The sequence below is a fragment of the Camelus bactrianus genome, chromosome 13, assembly GCF_048773025.1.
Source record: "Camelus bactrianus isolate YW-2024 breed Bactrian camel chromosome 13, ASM4877302v1, whole genome shotgun sequence".
Classification (NCBI taxonomy): Eukaryota; Metazoa; Chordata; class Mammalia; order Artiodactyla; family Camelidae; genus Camelus; species Camelus bactrianus.
Genome location: NC_133551.1, coordinates 77,141,499 through 77,165,693, shown reverse-complemented (window position 1 = coordinate 77,165,693; position 24,195 = coordinate 77,141,499).

Sequence of the window (24,195 nt, the reverse complement as noted above, 5' to 3'; positions counted from 1 at the left end):
CCAACCATGGAACAGACTCACCGCACGTGAAGCGGTTGAGATGACGCAGATCAGGCCCCCCCATGACCAGCTGCAAGGCGGTGACTGGGGCGGAGTGTGCTGTTCCGCACGCAGCCCTCCCTCTGCCTGCGCAGCCCTGAAACGCCACTTTACAAGCTCCTGCCCACTGATCGGCGGTGGGGAATTGGCCTTTGGACGTAAGTCTGCCCACCTCCCGCCCCCTACCCCTCCCTGGCTGCTGACCTCTGCAATAAAGCAAACTTCCCTTCCTCCGGACCCTCGGCTTCAGACCATTGGCTTTTGAGTGGCGAGCAGCTGGACTTGAGTTTAGGTGACATTAAGGTGCGGACTGGCCTTCACGGTCAGCTCTCTGGTTCTTGGGCTTTTGAGTTTGGACTGGAAACGCACCACTGGCTCTCCTCGGTCTCCAGCTTGCCCGTGGCAGGTCGTGCGGCTTCTCCGTCTCCATAGCCACGAGTCAGCTCCTCGTAATGGATCTGTCCCACCCGCCTGCCTCTCTCCTGTTGCTTCTGCGTCTTTGGAGAACTCTGACAACTCAGCTCCTGGACTCACACCTGTTATTTCCCTCACACCCCACTGGGTCAAGCAAGCTGCAAGCCACCCCTCCCTGCACGCAAGCCACATTCAAAGCGGGAGAAATAGACTCCAGCTCTTGACTGGACCAGTGGCAGATAATGTGAGCCTGTATTTCATCTACCACAACGAATTCTGAAGATTGCTGACTCCTGGGCAGGGCGTGGGGCAGGGCGAGTGCATCAGAGAATCACGAGGCCATGTCCCTTCACTGGAAGGTAGAAATGATATTAAAGGAACTTTTCTAGGCTCCTCTCCAAGAGCCACATGGAGAAGAGAGTTTGGATTGTTCCACTTAATAAGCCAGAACTTGGAGATTTGAAACAAAGGTTCAAATGAAATAATTTAAAGGAAAAAATTAGGCCTTTCTGCATGAAATAAATGACCCTACATGTCAGTTATTACCCCAGATTCCTTCCCCAAATACGGTCGAATGAGCACCTTGTGACGTTAGTCTTGGCCACACACTTGGAACTCTCCCCCTGACATTCCTTCCCCGGTCACTGATCACAAAGAAATTTTGCCAAGACCACGAGTAGGCAGGGCACAGTGCCGGCTTGCTGGGGCTGTCGTCGCCGAGCTCCAGGACGGGCGGCTCGCACAGAGGACATTCGTCTTCTCACAGTCACAGAGGCTGGAAGTCCTAGGTCCAGGCGTCAGGCGCGTCGGTTTTCTCCTGAGACCTCGCTCCGTGGTGTGCAGGCGGCTGTCTCCTCCCTGCGTCCTCACGTGGTCCTTTCTTTGTGTGTCTGTGTCCTGGTCCCCTTGTCCTATAGGGACACCAGTCAGATTGGATTCGAGCCCCACCAGATGACCTCATTTGACCTTGATCGTCTGTGTAAAGATTGTGTCTCCAAATTGTGGCCACATCGTGGGGTCTCGGGGACTAGGGCTTCACCGTATGAATTTGAGGGGAAGGACGGGACATGATTTAGCTCACAAGATGCTGTTTCCTCTGCTGGGAAAGTAAATTAATCAACATGGCATTCTTTTTCCCTTAGAATAGAAAGCAGACTCCTAGTCCGGGGGCCTGCAGGCAGGGAGCAGGGGGCTCACGCCACGCCTACGGATGACAGAGCCAGGGTGATGACCACAGTCAGGCTTCGGGTGGACAAGCCTCAGACTCCTACCTCCAATTTTTTGGTTTGTACAAAAGTTGTTTTATTTTTTTAAAATTTTGGATGTCTCCATCAAAGGAACCACACTGACACGCACACGTTTAACTTGGAAACACTTAAAAGAAATTTGTTAAGTGTCAGAACGGCACGGGTGCGCACAGAAGCTGACGCACAGAGAACTGTTTTCTCTCTTTCCCTCTTGAATCTGGGGCTCATCACCTTCCCTCACACACTTTCATTCTCGATATCAAAGACTCCCCAGGACGGCAGAACCCTTTACAAACATGAATTAATTCCCCAACCCTCCTGCGATGTGCGGGGTGTGTGGGGGGGTGGTTCATTGCTCTCTTTTAAAGAGGAGACCTGAAACCATGAGGTTAAGTGACTAACCCAGAGAGAAGTCAAGGGGAGACTGAGGAAACTGGGTCTGGAAGATTCAGTACGTGTTCTAAGAAGCACACGTCTGAGTCCAAAGGCACCTGCTCACTGGAACGATCGGGTGGGACAGACGGAGCTTATGAGCTTTGGGGATCAGAGGGATTTGGGGCCTGAATCATTGGAGGGAAACTAAAAGACAATCTAGTCGACAAGTACCCACGCCTCCCAGGGCCATCTGGCTGGAGCAGACACAGACTAGTTCTACACACGATTTAGACACTCCGTTCAAGGTGGCGATGCTGTGTGTGATGCTGAAATGGAGAAGGGGGCAGGCAGCCTTTTCAGGATTCATTTTGGGGTTGGTCCAGACCCCAGGTTTTCTGTGGGGTCAAAGACGGTCTCCCAAGAAGCTCAGCTGCATCCCCTGCACTGCTGAGCCTCATGGGACACCCTTAGAGCCTCCCCGTGCTGTCCAGGCAGACCCCGCCTCCCCCCGTGGACCAGCCACTGCCTCGTCCTCCTCCAGACTGGAGCCCTTCAGAGAGTGACCTGGAGTTTTCAAGAGGGAGCAAAAGTCCAACTCAAAGTGGCTTAAGCAAAAAAAAAAAAAAAAAAAGTCAGTGCATTGAATCACGTACCCTAAAAGTCCAGGCAGGGCTGGCTTCAAAGCTCGGTGATCTCACCAGAACGCTGGCCCCGCTCAGCCCCGCTTAACCCTGTCCTGGCTCTGTTCTCAGACAACCTTTTTCCTTGAAGAGGTGCAATGTCTACTGCTTTTCTGGAACTTTCTAGCCCTCTGCAGAGGCATTTTAGTACAAGAGTGAGGGGCAGCGATACTGGTCCCAGACTGAAAACTTTATGACGTGGATGAGTAATTTGACCTCTTTGTGCCTCAATTTCCTCACTAGGATAAGAGGGTAGTGAGCAAATCTTCCTTGCAACATGGTGGGGAGGATTAAATGAGTCCATGCACGTGAAGTACTTGGCGTGGTGGTCAGCACTGGCGGGAAGTGCTCAGTCATGGTCATCTATTGCTACCACTGTTGATGGCCTCGGCTGACTCATCAAAACTAGAAGTTCATTGGCCAGTAAGAGATGATGGGTGTCAAACGTGAAACTCCAGCATTGTTCTGGCGTGGAATGAATATTGTCAGCTTGAAAGGGCTGAGAATGTGGGTCCCAAGGCAGGCTGCCTGCCGTCAGAGTGGCCCGCGTCTGCCATTGCCTCCATGTCTCATCTGCTAAATGAAAATAATCGTATCTACTTTGTTAGGAGCTTGAGAAAATTTAGCAAGTTACTACATGTCAGAAGTTTAGAACAGCACCTCATCTATGATAAAAGCTCAGCTGTATTATGAATAGCAACTTGCTAGCTTGTTATGTGTACACGTTTGTGTGTGACTGGAAGAAACTGGTTGTACAGCTGTGGTCGTGTTTATGGTCACCTTCTTGACTGTGGACTTCCTAGGAGCCCAGCCTTGTGCTGAATGCTGAGCCCATGAGAAAGGAGCTGAGAGTTATTCTTCTTGCCCTCCAGAATAATAATACTTACAAAGACTGAGCGTGTTCTGCAGGTCAGGCACCATTCCACGTTCTGCACCTCAGTGACTTTTCATCTCTCATTTCACGATCTTTATTTCCAGCATTTGTCTTTGGATCCTTCTTAAAGTCTATCTGCTGAAATTCCCCATCTGTTCATGCATGTTGTCTATCTACCCATTAGACCTTTTAATATATTAATCATAGCTATTCTAAAGGCCTGGTCTGATCCTCCCAAAATGCAGATCATCTGTGGGTCTGGTTCTGTTGACTCCTTTATCTCTTGAACAGTGTGTCATATTCTTCCTTTTCTGTGCACCTCATAAGTTTTAATTAAAGGTCAGCCACAGTGAAGACTGAAGTAAATAGTCTTTTACTCCCAGGTGTGGGCTATTAGTGTGAGGGCTTGAGGCAGCCTTGTCAAGGGTTGAGCTGGGTTTGGGTTCTGTTGTTGCCAGGGTTACTTTTCAGAGACCCCAAGTTCCTCCACCATGAGCTTAGTGCCCCATGCCAGCCTCCAGCAGCCCTGCCTGCCTGCCTGCCTGCCTGCCTGTGTTACAGCGGGGTGGCCCTTTCCCAGCTCTGGCTCCTCTCCAATGGCGCACTGCTGCCGCTCATACTTGTGCAAGACGATGGTGCGGGCATCGTCTGTTTCTTCTCCTCCAGCTCCGGGTCCTGTTCCTCCTGCCTCCACAGCGTGTCCTCTGCCTTGTGTCTGTGGGGGCTTTTGAATGTGGAAGAGCTTCCCATCTCTCTCCCAGAGACAGCAGATGCCTGCTTTGTATCAGTTCGGGATCCTGGGTCCAGTCCAGGGTCTCATCTGCCTCTCCCCCATGGGTGGGTGGCTCTGGCTTCCCCCTGACCTTCTGCTTCTGCCTGGGACTGAGGCTGAGGGCTCCTGCCCCTCCCCCAGGAAGGCCAGGGCTTTGCCTCGTAGAGGGGAGGTAGGTGCCTAAGCACCACCAGGGTCGGTGGCTCCCCTGGTTTCTCACCTGACCTAGATGCTTTGTGACTTCGCTGGTGGAGAACCACGGAAGGAGCTTGTGAGTGGGCATGGACGCCCCTTGGGTCTCGGCTCCCAGGGGTTCTCCTCTGTCATGCCAGCCCACGCTCAGTTTCAAGAGTTTATTCAAATTTTGGATATTTTCCTCCCAGTCACTTCTCTGACACCCAGTGTGTCCTTCTGCACGCTGACAAGATGAAACACTTCCTGGGCCCCATCTCTTCTTGGAGGGGCTTGTCCTTTGCAGTTCAGTTCACCTGGATGCCTTGGCACCTCCGCTCTCTCCTGAGCTCAAGAAAGGTTACGGTTTTATTAGAGCTTTTTAAAGCTCTCATGCTGCTTTCTCTCTCCTGATCTAAATGAAGGCAGGGCTTTTCACAGGTGAAGCCCTCTCAACAGACCTAAGAGGTAGCTATTCTTATCACTCCCATTTTACAGATGGAGAAACGAAGGCACAAAGAAATTCGATCATTTGCCCAAGGCATCCAGGCTCTGATGGGGATACCTTGGGCAGGCTGGCTCTAGGAGGAACACATTGCTAACCACCACACCACACTGTCTCTTCAGAGCCATGCAAACCACCCGGGGAGACTTAACCACTACAACTGTTTAAGGATCAAGTTCCAAACTGTGGTCATAGACATGGTACTAACAGAACCCAAGGGAGAGGCCATCAGTCCATCAAAACACATGTGTTCATACTGACACTGAGTTGAGCAGAGGGTTACGATTCCAGCCTTGGAGGCCACCAGCCCTGTGCTCGAGTCCCATCTCCATGTCTTAAGTATCACTTCTCTGCCAAACCTGGAGAACAGGAAGGACCCAACAAATGGTGTGCCTGTGTTTGTTGTAACTGCTATTCGTGTTTGCCTCTCTGTGCGCACGGTGGGCTATTAGCCTCCAGGCCAAAGATAGACACAGACATGCTCACATTTCCCCCAGATGTAGCAGATCCGCTCCGATGGCGTCTGGACCTGCTTTGCTGACACTGACGCACATGGTGCACTCTTCCTTCAGCCACTATTTCTTGAGCACTTGCTATGCACCGAGAATTACAGAGGCCCGGAGAAATGACAGTGAAAAAGGCAGAGGGAAATAGTAAACAGATCAACACAAAGCCGAGATAAGGTAGAGAATGACAAAGGCGACTAAGAAAATAGAATAGGGGACCAAAGACTGAATGTTTGTGTTCCTTCAAAAATCGTATGTTAAATCCTACCGTTGTGATGTTAGATTCTAACATTGTGGTATCAATGTGATGGTATCCGGAGGTGATTTGGAAGGTGATTAGGTCATGAGGGTGCAGCCCTTGTGGATGGGACTGGTGTCCCTACAAGAGAGACCCCAGAGGGCTCCTTAGCCCCTGCCACCGTGCAAAGACACAGAAGATGACCATCTCTGAACCAGGAAGCTGGGTCTCACCAGACACCGATTCATCTCAGACCTGCAGCCTCCAGCTGTGACAGATAAATGTCTGTTGTCTACACCAGAGCTGCCCAGTCTCTGGTATCTGTTACAGCAGCCTGGATGGACGGAGACGGGTCGCAAGGAGATGGAGAGGGCCTGGGGCAGGGGCCAGGGAGGAGGCACCTGTTCGCACAGGGAGGTCAGGAGAGCTCATCTAAGGACCTCAGATGGACACCTCCGCTCTCCCAGACACACCGACCTTCTGCTGTTTCTCAAATACCCCACTCTCATGAGGTTTGCACTTACTTCCTCTGTGTGGGGGTCTGGCCACCTCCTTTATGTCCTTCAGGGCTTGGCACTGTCTCCCCAGAAGCCTTCTCTGACCTCCTGATCCAGCCGTCCTTCCCCGCACCCGGGCACCCCCTCCACCTCCGCTGTCTTCTTTCTTCCCTGCACGTCTCACCACCTGTCTGCATCTGTCTTGCTTGTGGACTGGTTTATTTGTTTTCCATCTGTCCCCCCAGAATCTGTCACACGAGAGAGAGATCTCATCTCTCCCTTTACCACTGAGCCCAGGGCCGAGCTCAGTGTCCTGTGCTGGGGACACACTCTAGACCTGGCTGGACAGACCACCCAACAGCCGGCACGTGCTGGTGGGCGTGGCTCGTGGGGGCAGAATCCAAGTGGACCTGCTTCTGATTGCCGGGGACGGGGCCGCCGTTGGACAAGCAGGGAACATCAGACCACCAGTCACGTTTTTCCTCCACCGGGAGATGCTGAGCTCAGTGTGAGCCGGGAGAGATAATGTTCTGAGGTGCCTGCCACCGAAAATGACAACAGAGCCAAAAGCACAGGGACAAGCAGAGAGCCAGACCTCAGAGGGTGTCCCACTCCACCCACCAGCCAGGCGGGAGCAGATGTGCCCCGCTTCCCCGGTGAGATGCCAAGTCACGCCGGCAGGACCAGCGGCCGACTGCTGGTGTGTGTGATGACGTGAGATTATCTCTGCTTAGGTTGACAAAGACAGTGAAGACCTCCTCGCTTGGCGTCCCCCTGGGGGAGGCTGCTCTAGAATAAAGCCTGCCAGTGGTCCCCGGAGGTGCACTGTGCTGAGCAATCAGTGCCTCTCGGTTCCTGGAGGTGGCATGGGACTGAATAGACAGCTCTCATTGGTTCCCAGAGGTGAACTGACAATACAGTGTCTATTGGTCCCTGGAGGTGCCACGTGACCGAGTAGGCTTCTCGCATTGGTTCCCAGGGGTGGCAGGTGCCTGAGAAGATAGCACTGACTTTGGTTTCTAGAGACTGAAGAAGACGGTCCACACTTACCGAGGGGCAGTCGTAGGGCGGCCTGGACGAGCGCCCACCATGGCTGGGATGTGTTCCTGGTTCGGGTAAGTTCTGCGGTTCACGACAGGGGACCCATTAACGAGACCCTCGGCCCTGGGGATGGACACATCCCACGCCTGTAGCCCGAGGCGGTTTAGTAAAGGAGCAGCGAATCTTTTGTAGGCTAAGGAGAGCCACAGAGAGCTTCCCTGGACACACCCTCCAACCAAAGGAACAAACACGCCCGTTAGAGCCAAACTCCAACTTCACATCCTGATAAAATGTCGGAGGAGAGAAGCTGGCTTCTGATATTCTTACCCTGAACTGCCTTAGTCACCGTCTCCGGAAGTATGACATTTACAGGAGAAGGGAATCGTAGGAGGGGGGACCCAGAGCACGCCGTCATCATCTTCCTACTGGGGATTTCCACTTCGAGTCTTCCGAGCCCCCTTGTGCCCTGGGAGTCCGGGCTCCCCTTCTGGTGTCTTTGATTTTTCTCTCTTTTCTGGTTGTCTTTTGCTGCATGACAAACCGGTTGAAGCTAGAAGCTCCAGATAGCCGGGCTGTTTTACCCAAGATTATGCGGGTCGGACACTGGGGAAGGGCTCAGCTGGGGGCTGGCTGGCGGGGAGCTGCTGGGGCTCTTCAGTCCGCGCCCAGGGCCCTGGCGGTCTGCGTGGTACTCCCTCTGCAAGGCACGCTCCCCGTGGCTGGGGCGCCTCCCTGCGCGGAGGGCAGGGTAGTTGGCTTGATTGCAAGGCGGCTGGCTTCCCTCCAAGCCGGAGCCTCAGAGCTGGCCTTCCATGCGGCCAGGCTAGCTTCCTCGGGCTCTTTACAGCCTCACCTTGGAAGGCAGAACATCACTTGTGCTGCTCCAACTGCGGTCACGAGGGCTGGCCCAGACCTGGGGGCGGGGGCTAGGGCCAGCTCTCCACCAGACGTGCAGCCAGGAAGGGTGGCCACCCTTAACCTGCCAAGCAAGAGGGTCCCGTTCCACTGCAGCGGACGGCATCCCGAGCAGGCAGCTCCCGGCTGCTCCTAGAGACCCCGGGGAAACTGCCCACACTTGCTGAGGGCCCCTCCCACGCCGCCTCTCAGTCGCGTGTCCTGCCCACCCATTGGAGTTGTTCTCTGGCCGCGTGGTCAAGAACCAGTGGCACGTCGGGCCAGCTCACGTCTGTGAGAACGTGACTGTTCTGACCTTGGATGTGCTGAGAACTCGTCCGTTAGCCACGTTAGCCAGTCTGCTGCTGCTGCTCCCGAACCTGCCCCAGGAGACCCCTCCCCCCAGCGTCCGTGCCCCCTCTGCTCAGCCCTGCCCACCCGCACCCTGAACTTGGCAGCTTCGGACATTGGTCTGGTCTGAGCAGCTGACCTCCAGACTCCGGCAGAGATGCCCAGCCGGGGCCTGGGAGGTGGACGGGACGTCTGGCATCTCCCGAGAGCTGCGTGTGGATGGGGCAGCGGGGGCAGTGGGGGTTAGGGGGGCCAGTGGGGACATTGGTGGGGGAGTCAGACTGGACGGCTCAGGAGCTGTTTCCACCCCAATACCTTTCTCTGACCTTGGCTGAGCAACTAGCTGTCCTCTCCAGGCCCCAGGCCCTAAACTTCTAGGAGGAAAATGTTCCTCCCAGAACCACCTGAGAGGTTTAATCCCATGTTCTGTTACGTCTCCCACCAAGACCCCGACCTCACGCAAGGAGGGGGAATAGAAAGAGAGGCCACCTGCCTCTCCACCCTGATGCCCCCCCCCCCCCGACGCCGTTTTCCAGGACAGCTTTCTCTCATTGCCCTGGAGACCACAGGCCACATTGTCCCATGGCCTCTCCCAGACTCACCCTCCCCCCGGAGATTCGGCTGGGGCAGCCCCGGGGGCTCAACCTCTGTTCAGCCGGACGCTTCCCAGGCTCAGCACAGACGCCCACCTCCTCCAGGAGACCACACGGGCCTGTTTGTGCCTCGTCGCTGCAGGACGCACACAGCACAGCAGGAACCGTTGCCTCTTTACAAGGGAGAGGGCATCCTGGCGGGAACGAGAGGTGTGGGGACACAGCTGTTGCTGACCACGTGGTGGTCTGATCTCGGGGCTCATGGCTGCAAACCAATTCCTCATCCCCATGCTGGCTGGCTCCGCCCAGAATCCCTCAGACCATGGCCCTGTCAGGCATGTGGGCTGAGCCCCTGCTGTGTGACAGCTTGGAATACTCCCAGGAAGGCAGGGCTACCCAGGCCCTCGGGGGCTTGGTGTCCAGTAGGGGAAACACAGGCAGACAGACAGCTTCAACAGGGCATTGAGTGCTGTGAGGGGACCGTGTACAGGGCTTCTCGGGGCACAAAGGATGCCCCGTCCAGTCCCGAGGCACTCGTGAGTCCCGGGCAGGGTCCAGGGGCCTGCAGGACAGGAGCGTGTCCTGGGACAGCACGGTCCGAGGCCCAGCATGTCAAGGGCGATGTCTGCTCAGGGAAGGAGCCGCAGGCGGGGCAGCGGGAGCCCAGAGCGCGGGGTGGGGAGAGTACTGACGCCCTAAACCAGGGACCAGGGCACTGGGGCCCCAGCCTCGTCTGGACTAGCGATGAGCCAGGAGATCGGATTCTATCCTGTTTGGTGGAGCCCGTGTTTGTGGGGGGAGGGTCTGGAAGCCCTTGCAGCCTCTGCTCGTCAGTTGGCAGAACTGGGTCAACAGAACCTGGTCCGCCTGCCCCCCAGGTGCGCGCTGGGGAGGTTGGGATGAGATCCGGCGGGAGGAGGTGCCGTGGGCAGCCCCAGGCCGGGCGGAGGGGCCAGGCTGCGGTCAGGCCTCCCCTGGGGAGCCCCCGAGCCCACCGCCTCCTCGCTTGGTGGTTTGTTAGCTCTCTCTCGGACCATCGGGGACTCGGGGCAGGAGCACCCGAAACCACACCGACCCTTGACCCTGGCCTTTTATTTCTCAAGCTCCTTTTTCATTCTGTCTTCAAGTCTTCACACAAGACTCCTGGAAGGAGCCACCCCTCGGCGGCCCCAGGACGGCCGGCTCCCACCGGCTGCGCCCCCACCCTGGGGTGTCTATACGCGAATCCTATTTAGTCGATTCATCTCGTGTTTAATTTTTATGTTAACATAACGAGGTTATACAGCTGAACACGAGAGAGCAGGGACAGAATTTATAATGTGTATGTGGCCGTTCTGAGTGAAGACCGAGCTCCTGCAGGAGGCAGGTGGGGAAGGCACGTCCTCAGACAAAGCTTTGCTCTTCTGCGCTCAGAAAGCTTTCAGCCTGATTTAAATATAAAATCAAAGCGGCTGGCATTTAACAACCTCTGTTTGAAAGTCAGGGCTGACTTATAAATAAGACCCGGCTTGGGTGGCAGGATTTCCCGGCGTCAATCTATCATCCAGGCTTTGTCAGCAGAGAGGCGGAAACGCATGTATCGCGCAGAAGCTGGGAAGGCAGAGATTGCCTATTAGCGGGTTTTCTAGAATTAACCACCCCGCTCGGGTGACTCCAAGGGAGACCCTCTCCTTTGCTCTCTGATGCAGAGCTTGTTGGCATTTGTGGTTTTTCTCAGACTCACTTGTCTCCCCTTCTGAGCTCCGTCGCCCCACACGAGCCCGGGGACGATGCCAACACGGGGAAACACGGTCTTTTCCTCTTCAGGCCGGAGCCTCGGGTCCTCGCGCGCGGCCGGCTGATTGGGGAGCAAGCGGGTCAGGCCTGCGACAGCTCCGGGGGGGCTACACTGAAGGCGCGAAGAGGAGGCATGAAGGGCGGGCCCTGGAGAGGACGCACGCTCGCGCCGACTCAGAAATGCCACCCCCTTGGGGCCTCGGTTTTCCAGAGGGAAAATAGCCCAATGCCACCTTCCCACTCTTCTAGAACTCCTTTCCTTTCCTTGTGACAGAACAATGGCAGACTGAGTGTGGAAGGACCCAGAAGCCTCGGGCTCTGGTGGAGAGGCCGGCTGAGCGATCCCTCAGAGCGGCTCTCCTGGCCCTTCCCCGGGGACCTTACTCGGCGCTCGGCATCCTGAGAGTAGGAGGACAGGGACCCGCCCCCCTTCTCCCTGGCGGAAGCCACTTTGCAGCCCCCTGAGAGGAGCCAGGCTGGAGAAGGCTGGTATTTGAATGTTCCGGAGTGGGAGAGAGGGTTGTTATGGCAACAAATTGCTCCGACTCCCTACAGAGGCTCAGCCCTGGCGAAACAAGAGCCGGTGCCTGCGGCGCGGAGGGTAATACTTCAGAGAAGCACTCACCAGGCCGGGGCTGCACATTTCACATTTTGGCTGCAACGTCGGGTGGGGCTGGAGAGAGGGGTGAGGGTACTTCACGCACCCCTCAGGGCATTGGGGTGGGCGGACCCCTAGGCTCACAGGCTTGAACCTAGAGCGGCCTGCCCTCCTGGACAGCGCTGTGCCCTCCAAGCTGCGGGAGGAGAGGGGTGGGGGTGGGGGACACAGGGGACAGTGCGGGGCAGTGGTCCTCCGCCTGGGCCCCGCGTGTCCCTGCGCCTTCCCGGCTGCCTGCCACCTAAGAAAACACGCAGAGCAGGGTGCAGCCCTCCCTGCCTGGCGCGAGGGGGAGAGCACCCAGTGAATCTGAGGCTCCGCACGGTTCCTGGGACGGGGTTGCCTTTGGGTGATGGAAACACTTCGGAATTTGATAGAAGTGGGGGCCGCATGTTGTGAATGTACTAAATGACACTGAATTTGGACACTTTAAAAACGGTTCACTTTGTGCTCCGATGCCGCCGGTCACGCTGGGCCTGTTGACGCATCACCTTGACCCCGGCCTCCATCCGGTGCCACGTGGCCCGAGTCCTGCCTCTGTGTCCTCCCCCTCTCCTTCTATGGTCACCATCACTGGGTTAGGATCCACCCTAAGATCTCATCTTAATTTGATGACATCTGCAAAGACCTGTTTCCAAAGAAGGTCTCATTCACAGGCTCTGGGTCCCTTGCATCTTGAATGTGTCTTGTAGGGAGACGCAGCTCTGCCCCCCCGCGTGGGGGTTGGGGAGGGGCCGGCCTGCCGTCTTGAATACGGATTGCGCTGTTGCACAAAGGAGCCGCGCCACGGCTGCGGCCCAGAGGGCTGGGGGCTGCCAGCTACCCCGGGACCTTTCCTTTCAACTCCCCACAAAGATCCGTTCATGCTCATCGATCAAAATAAACACAGCAGCGAGTTAGAGAAATCCAATAACTGCAGTGCAGCGGCCGCAGATGACCCCGGGCCACTTCCCTTCTGGGGCGTCCGCGGGATAATTAGGTTGTTCCTGGGAGACGGGGCTTTCGAGGGAAGCGCATGGGGGGGAGGAGCTGGGGTCTGAAGCCGCTCCATGCGCCTTGGACAGGCCCGCCTGGCTCTGCCTGGCCGTTCTCCAAAAAGCTCAGGCTGGGTTGGTTCCCCTGGCTTTGGGTTTGGGGACCTTGGCTGCCTCTGTCCCTCCTCAAGTCCAGCTCCCTGGGGTGGTGCTGCGCAGGCCTCTGGGGTCGTCTTCCTGGGCGACGGGCTGCCTGGGTACCAGGGTGGGCAGTCCCACCCCCCCACAGTGCAAGGTGGAGCGTGGAAAGCAGATGGAGGATCTTGGGGCTGGAGGTGGAAGGCCCTGGGCACGCGGGAGGCCACTGAGCAGCCGATACAACACGCGACACTGGTGCGGGGAGTGGAGCCGTGGTCAGGGGCTCACGGCAGCTCTAAGAGAACTCAGAGCAATTCCCGTGTCTCTTACTGCCGATGACATCTGTGTCACATAGAAGGTCGTGAGACAGACGGGTGCCCTTCCTCTGAGTCAGACACGAAACGGCCACTCTAACACCACAGCTGGGTTCCGGTGCCCTCGAGATGATTCGGAAGCGAAGACAGCCCTTTAAAGGTGCGGTGAGCGCTGTGCGGCCGGGAGCTTCACTCTCCAGCCCAGCGGCGGCTCCGGGCGCCTGCCCTCCCCCCAAGGCTTCGCTTCTTCTACTTTCACTTATTTTTTCCAGCTTTGTTGAGATAAAATGGACAAATAAAAAGTGCACATACTTAAGGCGTACAACGTGATGTACGTACATGTTATGAAATGGTCACCACGGTCCAGATAATGGACACATGCGTCTCCTCACACAGGGACCACTTTTGTGTGTGTGGTGGGGTCCCTTAAGATCTGCTCTCAGCAAATTTCAAGTAGACGGTGTAGAGTTATAAGCGCAGTCACCGTGCTGTGTACTTGGTCCCCAGAAACTGTTCATCTCGTGCTGAGGGCTCGTGTCCTTCGACCCCCTCACTCCACGCCCCCCAAGGAGCCCCCAGTAACCACCACTCTCCTCTCTGCTTCTGTGAGCTCAGACTGTTTCGATGCCACACGTAAGCGAGATCGTGCAGTGTTTGTCTTCCTCTGTCTGGCTTACTTCACTTGGCGTAATGACCTCCAGGTTCAACCCTGTCCTTGCAAACGGCAGGATTCCTTCCTTTACGGCTGGATCATGTTCCACTGTATATTCATACCACACTTTCCGTATCCCCCCGTGGATGGACACTTAGGTGGTTTCCGTGTCTCGGCCACGTGGAGGAAGTTTCACGAACGTGGGAGTGCGGGCATCTCTTCGAGATTCTGACTTCACTTCCTTTGGCTACGCACTCTTGACTTCTCTCAACCTGCTTTAATTTTCTGAACGTGCTTGTATGCTGTTATTTATCTCCCCTGCTGGGAAGTAAACACCACACAGGGAGGCGCTTTGCCGTCTCCACAGATCGGGACCCGGCACGCAGTAGGTGCACAGGAACATCAGTTTAGTGAATGAATCGACGTCTGAAGGAAGAAGGACCTCGCCTCCCACTCAGGCAAAGTCTAAATGTGATAAGGGTGCTAGGCTCCATACAGCACCCCCGGGGACGTCTGGGCTCTGGATGAACGATGAATACTGTATCAGCATGAGTATATCCCAAATGTCGCCTGGGACATACTTGTGCTAAAAAGTACTGTGTAGTTTATGTGAAATTCAAGCTTAACTGGGCTTCCTGTACTTTGTTGGCTGGCTCACCCCCTGGGCTGGCTTTGTCCCTGCGCCCACGGCCCCCTTCTTCCGCATCGTTCCCTTTCCTTCTCTGACATGTCAGATACACTCGGGGGCTGCCCGATGGCCCTCGGCCCCCCACTGCCTTCCAGGTCTGCCCTTCTCTCTGCTTCCGAGCACAGCCAGGCTTCCCCCCAGGGCGACCCTCACATGTGCTCTCTGCCTCCTCACCTCCCAGCATCACTTCCCCTGTGGGCGATGGGAAGGGGGTCCCTCGGGGCCCAGCCAAGCGTCCGGCTTTCGCCCTCAGTCACAGAACAGGAGGGCAGCCTTAACACTGCTGGCCGCTGTCTCCCTCTGGCCCCGGGGTGATCGGCTCCCTCCTCTCCCCCCGCCTCTCCGTCTAGTCCCTCTCAGTCTCTGGCTCCACCCTGACCCTGAATGCAGAAGGACAGTCCACGCTGGCCCAGGGGCCTCCGCTCTATGCGCGTTCCTGCCTCAGGGAACAGTGCTCAATCCCATGGATTAAACGCCAGCTCAGAGTCACACCAAGCATCCAGGCTAGTCCCTCCAATCACCAACAGGACACCGTTCTAGGTCCTTCAAGCTCACCAGCTCCAGAGTTTGAACGGCCCCACTGTCCCCATCACAGTGACATCAGGGCCCCCAGATGCTCAGCTCGAAGGCTGAGTCCTGCTTCCTGGTCCCTCCTCCTCGGCCCGCACGTCAGTCCCTTCTGCCCCTCACACATTGCAAAGAAAAGTCTGGCCTTCGACCAGCTCCTCCGGGTCACCTCCGAGGCCTCATACGTGTCTGTTACCTAAGACCTGGGGCCCTGCCGGGTGGTCCACGCAGAGAGTGACTCACGGCGGGGCCCTGGGCCGTCAGCACCGGCCGACCTCTAAGCGGAGGCAGGTTCACGCGTGCAGGCGCCAGGCCTGCGTCACCTGGACGGGAGGCTCAGGGGCACTTCCCTGGTTGGCAGGACCCGGGTGTGGTCATGCATCTTTGTCAGGAGAAGTGGACGCTGTGCGAATGGCTCTGCTGGGAGCAGACGAGCCGCAGCTTGGGCCTGGTCCCTCCCAGTCTCTGCCTCTGAGTCTCTCCCTGGGCTGCTGTTACTCTGCGTCCTTTCGCTGTAAGAAACTATAACCATAAGGATAACGGATTTTAGTGAGTTTTGTCCCAGAGAATCACTGAAACTGAGGATGGTCTCGGGGACCCCTGACAGCAACCTCCAGGACCGCCCGCAGGTCCGCCTGCATCCCCTCCCCCCATCCCGTGTCCACGCCAGCACCGCCCCGCGTCTACACATCCCTCCGGGCAGGGGCCGTGGCTTCCCCTGCAGTGCAGCGCACCATCTTGTTACATCACCCTCCTGCTTCAGGGGCCTTCCTTGCCCCCTAGACTAACCCCCACACCCTGCCCACTGGAACCTGCGTCTCTGGACCCTATTTCGAGCTGCTTCCCTCACTCAGCGTGGCCTGGTCACCACCCTTTCTTTCTATCTGTGTTAGTTTTCTGGGGGCTTCCGTAACAAATTACCATAAACCGGGGGCTTAAACAACAGATGATCGTTCTCTCCTGGTTTTGGAGGCCAGGAATCTGAAATCAAGGTGCCGGCTGGACCATCCTCCCTCTGAAGACGCTGGGGGAGCTTCTTTTCTGCCTCTTCCAGCTCCTGGGGCTCCCGGCCTTCCCCGGCTTGTGGCCACATGCCTCCCACCCCTGTCTCCATCTTCACATGGCCTCTCCTCTCTAAGCAGCCTCTCCTCTTCCTCCAAGGACCCCAGTCACTGGAGTTCTCTCCCCCACCCCGCCCCGGTCAGGCCTAGCATCACCCTAACTACACCTGCAAAGGCCACTTTCTGAGGCTCGAGGTGGATGTGAATTTGGGGGCACACGATTTGACCTACTATGCTGTCTTTGAGAAGCTGCCCTGGGCCCCACCCCTCCCCTGGCTCCTCCGCTCAAGGCTGTGACTCCGGGCCTGGGGTCTGAAGTCCCAGAGGCCCGAGCTCCGTTCTGCCTTCCCCTGAAATGCCCTAACAATCACATCCTTGCCCTAAGCGGGGAAATGGCTCCCTGGACTCCTCTCTGGTGGTCTGCACCAGGAGCTGGGCAGCGCCCTCCAAGGGCCTGACCCGCACACCTCCTCGTCACCACCCCCGGTTGCCCTTCGGAGCTTGGGGGGTAGCAAGTATGATGCCCGGACCAATGTTTCTCTTCCCTCCACGGCCTCCAGTGTCTAAGGTGATTTCAGAGGCTGGAGGCTGGGACGGGGGAGGGGGCAGGGGAGCTGATGGTGGGGCAGGGAGGGGGCGTGCCGTGTCTCTCTTCTGGCTCTTTCCTCAACTAGAGCTTCCACCTGGTCTCCCCCACCCGGACAGCCTCCTCCTTGTCCACCTTGATCCTTCCTGGCCTCCCTGGGGAGGCTAAAACCACTTTCTTTCCTGCCTCCCCTGGTGAGCATGCACGCCCCTTTCCCATGTCTCTGCAGACTTTTGAGACCAAACAGTGGTCCTTGTACAAGCCGGAAGACACCCTGCCCTTCCACCAGAACCTGGGGTCCCCTTGAGGGGCTGGGGGGCCTGGGCCTTAGCCGCCTGTGCCTTGGTCCTGCTGTTGGCCGAGCGTTTCGCACTGGGGGTGGGGGGAGGGGGCGGCACTGGGAGGGTGCGTTTTGGAGAAACAAAACAAGCAATGCGTTAAACAGCAGCAAACCAAAGCCAGCAGAGCGGTGGCTGACGGACACGCACAGAGCTGAAACTTGGGCCGCTGCGTGCGTGTGTGTCTGCGCAGGGAGATGTAAAAGTAGGTTCTCTGTAGCATCTGTTCCAAGGGAAGGAATATAATGAAGGGCATTGCACGAAGTCCATACAAGTTATGGTGTCTGTGTGGGCGAGACTCAGTCAGGACCTTCTGAACGAGACGAGTGAATAAACCTGGGCATTGATGCTGGGACGGGCTGCCGGCCACCCGGTAAAACACACACTGTGGGTCTGAAACAGCCAGATCGCTGACTTCCCCTGTCGCTGACGGATGGGCCTGGCGGCAGCAGAAATCATCCCGGGCTGCTGGGACCTGTCATTCACTGGGTCCCGGAGAGTGTACAACCTTGCAGACTCATCCTGGCACGTGAGCTGGGGAGGTTCTTCCACGTGAGGCTCCTACCCCCTGCCTACCAGGCGGCTGCTGCCGCCCAGCCTCCTCCGCCAACAAAATTGAAAAGCTGGACGGCAAGGTCTTGGACGCAGAAGGCCCCCCCATCAGATGGTAGGCTTTTCACCCGTCACTCAGAGCCACTTTGCAACTGCCGTCATTTGGAACTGATGTTCCAAAAAATGCCACGGGAGCAGACATCCCCTGCGCCGTCCTGGGTGCGCCTCAGTGCGTGGGGCCCCTTAGGGACGCGTGAGGGCAGGGCTGCCCTGTGTGAGTGAGCCCGCACGCACGCAAACACCCCCCCACACACACACCCCTGCTGGAGACGTGGCGACTGTGCAGTGTAAACGCTCCAAAGGAAAGACTCAGCAAAGAGGGAGCCGGGAAGAGCCCTCCCTGCCGGCTGGGTGGTGGCCTCCGCACCGCCGTGACTGCCCAAGTTCCAAAGAAGCGCTGGTGTCAGGGAAATGGGATCTCGTCCTCAGCGAAGCGTCCTAAAACCGAAGCGATCTGGGGGCCCCACTCCCCCAGCTAGCTCTGCTTTCCCTTCCACGGCCAGTGAACGTGAGTCACCAACGTGTCCCGTTTTCACCCTGGAAAGTTGTCAGCTCGCCCGAGCGCCCTTTTCCGCCTCGGGCTTTGTGATTACAGGATGAATCGACGCTGATTTGGAGGGAATTGCTCTAATCTGTGCACCCAGCCCCTGATCATTTCTCCATCTTGGGTCTGGAGCCAGTCCAGCCATTGTGATCAAGTCACCCCCCCCCCACCGGGGAACATGCATGAGTGTCTAAGTCACCTCAGTTCTGGCTTCACCCCGGCAGTGTGCTGCGATCCAGTCTGGCACCAGCCCCCCGGAGTGAGTGCAGACAGCACAGCTTCTCCATGAGAACATTCTCACCGCAGACCAGCCCGGCTTCAGACCGGCTGTTCTCGTGGGGCGGGGCGGGCTCCAGGCTGCCCGCACTCTGGCCGACCGGCTGTAAGTTTGGGGGTCCCCATGACTCGCTCAAGTTGGATACTTCACTGCAATGATTCACAGAACTCAAAAAGTGGAGGCATTGTCCCACCATCAGACTGCAGGTTGTCACCCATCACTCGGAATCACATACTCGTGTGAGAGCAGTTTTCTCATAAAGGCTGCCACTCAGGAACAGGCAAGTGAAGAGGCCCAGAGGTGAGACCTGGGACGGTCCCAAACACCGAGTTTCTGTGTGTTCCCCACGATAGAATCAGAGAGTGCCACCCTCAAAGCCCACCACTGTGCTCAGCAGACGTGAAGCCCCCCCACGCTTCCATGACGAAAGTTTTTATTGCGGTTTCACTGCGTGGGCTGGTGGCCTGAGCCACTGACCACACAACTGAACTCAGCCTCCAGTCCCCTCCCCTCCCCAGAGGCCGGGCTGACGCCAGCGGACCCGAAGCCCAGTCCTCTGTCTTGTGGTTGGCCTTCCTGGGACAGCCCCCATCCTGAGCCGTTGCATTTCTCAGCATAAACTCAGGTGTCATCCCAGAGGCTCATAAATAACAGAGACACTCCAATCACCCAGGACATTTCAAGGGTTCAGCCTCCCTCCCAGGAACCAGGGACGAGGGCCAATCAAATTGCTATCACACAGCATTTTGTTAGGAGTCTGACTACAGATCAAAAGTATTGACCGTGGGCATAGCTTGTGGAAGTAGCGTTAGAATGTAGACCTTGGCCAAATGGAATCAGACCAATTTTGCGTCCAGCCTAAAGTCCTGCTCCAACAGCAGAGCTGAACGTACTCTGCAAGACATCTGGTTACTCGCCCTAAGTCAGCCCCACGCGGCAGGGAGGTCTCCGGACTCCCGTTAAGGTCCTGGTTGGACCCGGGGACCTATTCATTGATCAAAACTCCCTTTGGACCATTTACTTTTAGTGCCACCTCTTCTGCTAGTTAATGATCTGAGGTTAACTGGGAGCTACTTTTTCCAAGATAACCTCTTAAGGGTTGGTGACTACCTGCGAGATTTGCTATGAAGGAACATCGCAGCAAAGCCCATAGTGACCACAGCTGCGGCACAGACACCGAAAATGAACGTGCTGGCAACGTCCGTCCTGCACAGCTGCCTCTTTGAGTATTTACACCTTCCCGCGGGAGCCCCCGCCGTCTGACCTTTTCCCAGTTCTACGACGGTTTTCTCAGAGTCGAGCAGACCTACTCCAAAAAAGCAGACCTCGGGAAAAGACGGCCTCCAGGAATTTGGAAGCAGGAAAAATCGCCCACACAACACAGGTGAGCTCTGACCGCATCCACAAGCAGAATTAACTTACAGTGAAGGCTCACCGTCCCCCAGGGAAGCCCCCCGTCCCTGGGGCCCCGCGTGTGTTCACCCTCAAGTCTTGGAGTTCTCTGTTCAGACACCATCTCGCCTGATCTCCTGTCTGGATCCCCCCACCGCCAGCCCCACCCCCAGTACCGCGCTCCGCCGCCCTCGCTCCAGCTTATTCTGCCGCGGACACCTCATCGCCGCTCGGCACCTGTCTCCCGCGCATCGCCGCCCCCTTGTGCAGGTGGAGGGCCGCGCGAGCTGGGCTGAGCTGGTTGCGTTTATCCCCGTCTCCTGTATCTAAGGCAGATGTGCGCCTATAAAGGAAAAGAAAGAACAAGAAAACCCACTCAGTCTCTTCCTTTCCTATGTGGGGAAAACCCAGTTCTCCCTTCCTGTGGGTCCTTCCCCGTGAGTCTCTCGACTCTCACAGAGAACATTTCACTGTGGGGTCTCTCCCCGCACTAAGCAGCTCTCGGTGACACCAGCTGGGCGTTCCGCAATGTAACTAAATTCTAAAACGACCTACCGGGGGACGGTATCCAATCCCGTGGACTCAGGACTAAGCCGACGAGACCCCCCCACCTCTTCCAGTCCAGCACGAGTGCTTCAGACGGCACCTGGGCTTCTGACTGCCCACTACAGATCGGAGGTCCCAAAGGCACCTCTCCCTGGGTTCGAGAGTGGCTCCCCTAACCAGGAATACTGACTTCCGTTTACCAGTTAATCAAAAGATATGGTCAAGGACGCAGAGGGACAGCCAGATGAAGGGACTCATGGAGGGAGGTCTGGGGGGCCCTGAGCACAGGAGCTTTTGTCCCCTGGACTTGGGGTTCTTGTCCCCTGGGGCTTATGTGCTTTCCCACCTGGAAGCTCTCTGAACTTGGCCCCTTTGGGTTCTTATGAGGATTCATTACACAAGCATGACTGATCCAACCTGCAGCTCCTTTCCCCTCCTTGGAGGCTGGGGGGTGGGACTGAAAGTTCCAGCCCTCAGTCATGTGGTTGGCTGCGCGGGTAACTCTTAGGTTTGGTCCCAAAGTCACCTTGTTAACATAACAAAAACACCTTTAAGATTTTCATCACTTAGACACTTCCAAGTGTTTTAGGGGCTCAGTGCCAGAAGCAGGGACCAAGACCAAGAAGACATTTCTTATAACCCACACTATCACAGTGCTGCTCAGAAAACATGTCTATTCACATTGAGCAAATATGCTCTGAGTGCTTCTCCAGGTCAGGCCGCGTGCAGAGACGGGAAGATGACTTTCTGTGATGTCCTGGAAGAAATTTGAACCCGGTCCGGCTCAGGCAGCAGTGTCTGAGTTCCCTCCCGTCCTTGAGGTGCTGGGGCCTTCACGCCAAGAGCCTTGACCTTAATTTTAATGCTCCTGGAAGTCCAGATGAAGTGGGCTGGGACCCCAAAGAGCGAGCTTGATTACTTTATTGAACTCTTTGAAAGGCAAACCCAGATTGGGGAAAATCAAAGATGCCACCCACTGGACCATGAGAAAAACTTAGGAAAGATTCCGTATCTGGGGTTGCAGCTCCAGGTGGAAAACACGTCGAGCGCGACGGCGACGTCCCAGGTGTTACGCTGAGGCGTGCCTTATTTCCCAGCTTTATAGCTGACCTGGGGGACAAGTCACCACCAACGTTTCCAAGATTGGGAGTAACCTTGAGCCGGACCAGGCGGTGAGGCGCAGAGTCAGGGGCCGTGGGGACCGCGAGACGTTGTACGTACCTGCATCTAAGTGCGTGAGCCCAACGCGGCTGCCGGCTACTCGGTCTTTAGAGAATTGAAGTGGTGTCACAGCGGGAGGACAGGCTCTGGAGCCAGATTCCGAACCTGGGCTCAAACTCCAGTTCACCACTCGCCGGGTGTGCAGTCGTGGGCAAGTTACTTCACATCCTTGAGACTCAGTTTCTCCGACTGGAAGGAACAATTGTGCTGACCTGCTGCAGCTTCGTATCTGTTCTATCTATCAGCTGTCTGTCTGTCTGTCTATCTGTCTGTCTATCTATCTACCTATCATAAGCATTTATAATTTTATAAGTCAAACCATGCAGAGTGCTTTAGGACATACTCAGCACTCAACCCGAGTTGTGGGTTAGAATAATTTTTTTGCTAGGAGCCAGAGGAGGACCCAGCTCCTCCCTCGGCCCCCCGTCTTTACCTGCAATGTCTGTCAGAGCAAATAGGCACAAAGAGAAAAGTGAAACCGGGAGGACGAGCGGGGAGCTGGGCATCAGCAGGTGCTGACTCCGGCACGCAGAGCAGATAAACAGCGAGGCCCCGCTGCACAGCACAGGGAACTGCGTTCAAAACCCTGTAATAGCCTGTGCATACCCGAGCCACTGGGCTGCACACTGGAAACTAACAACACGGCAAATCAACAAGACTTACATTAAAAAAAAATCCAACTTAAAAAAAAAAAGGCACCAAGTGCCTGCAATGCCGTTTGGGGTTTGAGTTGTCAGTGGTCGCGGTGATCAGGCTGAACCCCAAGGAGGGCTTTCTGCCTAAGCTAAGGTGCCCCGCTGGTCTAGGCCGAGCAGACAAGACATCCAAGTGCCCCAGGACGCGTCCCAGTTGTCACCTCCCCAGGGACACTTCTCACCTCCAGGAAGACTTTGCCCTCAGACTTTATTTACCCAAAACACCCCTCTCCGCCCCTGAATTCACTTTAATTCAAGGAACACACACGGATCAGCCCCGTGCGGGAGCTGGGGCAGGGTCCTGGGATGGGGCAGGGTGCCGGGATGGGGACAGAGGGGCTGCTGTCCTGCGTCTCCCTCGAAGTTCTCAAGAGCAGCTCAGACTCCACGTGTGCAAATCCAAGGTCAGGACCTTGGCCCCCCTGAACCAGAGCACACTACAGGAGACCGTGTCACTCACTGACCGTGTGTACGTCTGTTGCCTGTCCCCCCGCCCACCCCCCGCCACAAGAACGTAGCTATCTGAGCTTGTCACCGTGTCCCAACTTCCAGAACTATTTCAGGAACTTGGCAGATGCTAAGAACGTCTTGTCGGTAAAGGGAGGAGGGACTCCAGTCACACCTTGCTGGGGTTGCCCTCCTGCTCGACTTCGCACGTGTGCCCAGAAGCCTAGGGTTGGGCCAGGACCTTCTTCCCCCTGACCTGCCACTGAAAGCACCAAGTCCTTTCCACTGGCTTCCCAGCTCCCCCTCTGATCCACCCAAACACAACTCCACATCCACCACTGCTCAACTCCACGTCCTCACCCATTATCTGGTTGGACCCAGTGCCTCCCGATTGCTTTCCCAACACTGGCGCTGGCGCGCTCCACACAACAGCCCAGGTGGGCTTTTTACCCAAATCTAGTCATATGCCTGCCCCCACACTGGGACGAGAGAGGACTCACACACCACACACCTTCCATGCTGAGATAAACAAAGGGTGAGGCAGATGGAGACCCAAAGGCTGGCTTATCGCCCGCGAACGCGAGGGAGACCGCAGGTCGGGGGGAAGACAGCAGCGGCTTCTCTGCTGGCGGGCCGCCGAGTCGGACGGTGTGCTCCCCGAGTCGGACGGCGTGCTCCCGGAGTCGGACGGTGTGCTCCCCCGACAGGCCTTCGCGCTGGGGGCAGACCTTGTCTCCACCCGACTCAGGGCATGGAGACCAGATCAGACCCAGGAGAGCGAGCAGGCAAACGGGGGTCGGGGGATGTTGCGCTCAGCTCGGACTATTAGAACAGTCACTGCCAATCGGGTGTTGTAAATCGCAGACTTCTAGTTCCCTCATTTCTGGAAGTTAGAACAGCCAAGATCAAGGTGAGGCAGGCTTGGTTCCTGGTGAGAGCCCTCTTCCCGGCTCCCAGACGGCCACCTTCTTGCTGAGTTTTCACAAGGCAGAGACGGAGGGGGTGGGGGGAGAGAGAGCTGTGTTCTTCTTCTTACAAGGGCACTAATCTCGTCCTGGGGCCCCGCCCATGTGACCTCATCTCATCCTGATGACCTCCTGGAGACCCCTCACCTAACACCGTCATCACATCGGGGTTCAGGGCACCAACAGAGAGGCTGTGGAGGACACATTCAGTGCCCAGCAGGAGGCCGGGTGTTTTGAGAAATGGAGTAGACGTAGGGAGTGGGCAGTAAGTGTCCCCCTGACACCCTCTCACCCCTTCTTAACGCAACCAGCCCCTGCTTCTTCTGAGTATCGTCTCCTCACATCCCCTCTGCTGTAATCGCGTGGTCCCCTTGTGTCCTTCAGACTCTATGCTCCACCACCCCCACCTCAGGGCCTTTGCATGTGCTGTCTGCTGTCCCCTCTGGATCTAGCCCTGCACATCCCCCAGATCCCAGCACGACCACAGCTGCCTGCAGCATCCACTCCCTGGACCGGGTGACCACCACTGAAGCCTGTGCTCTGCGGC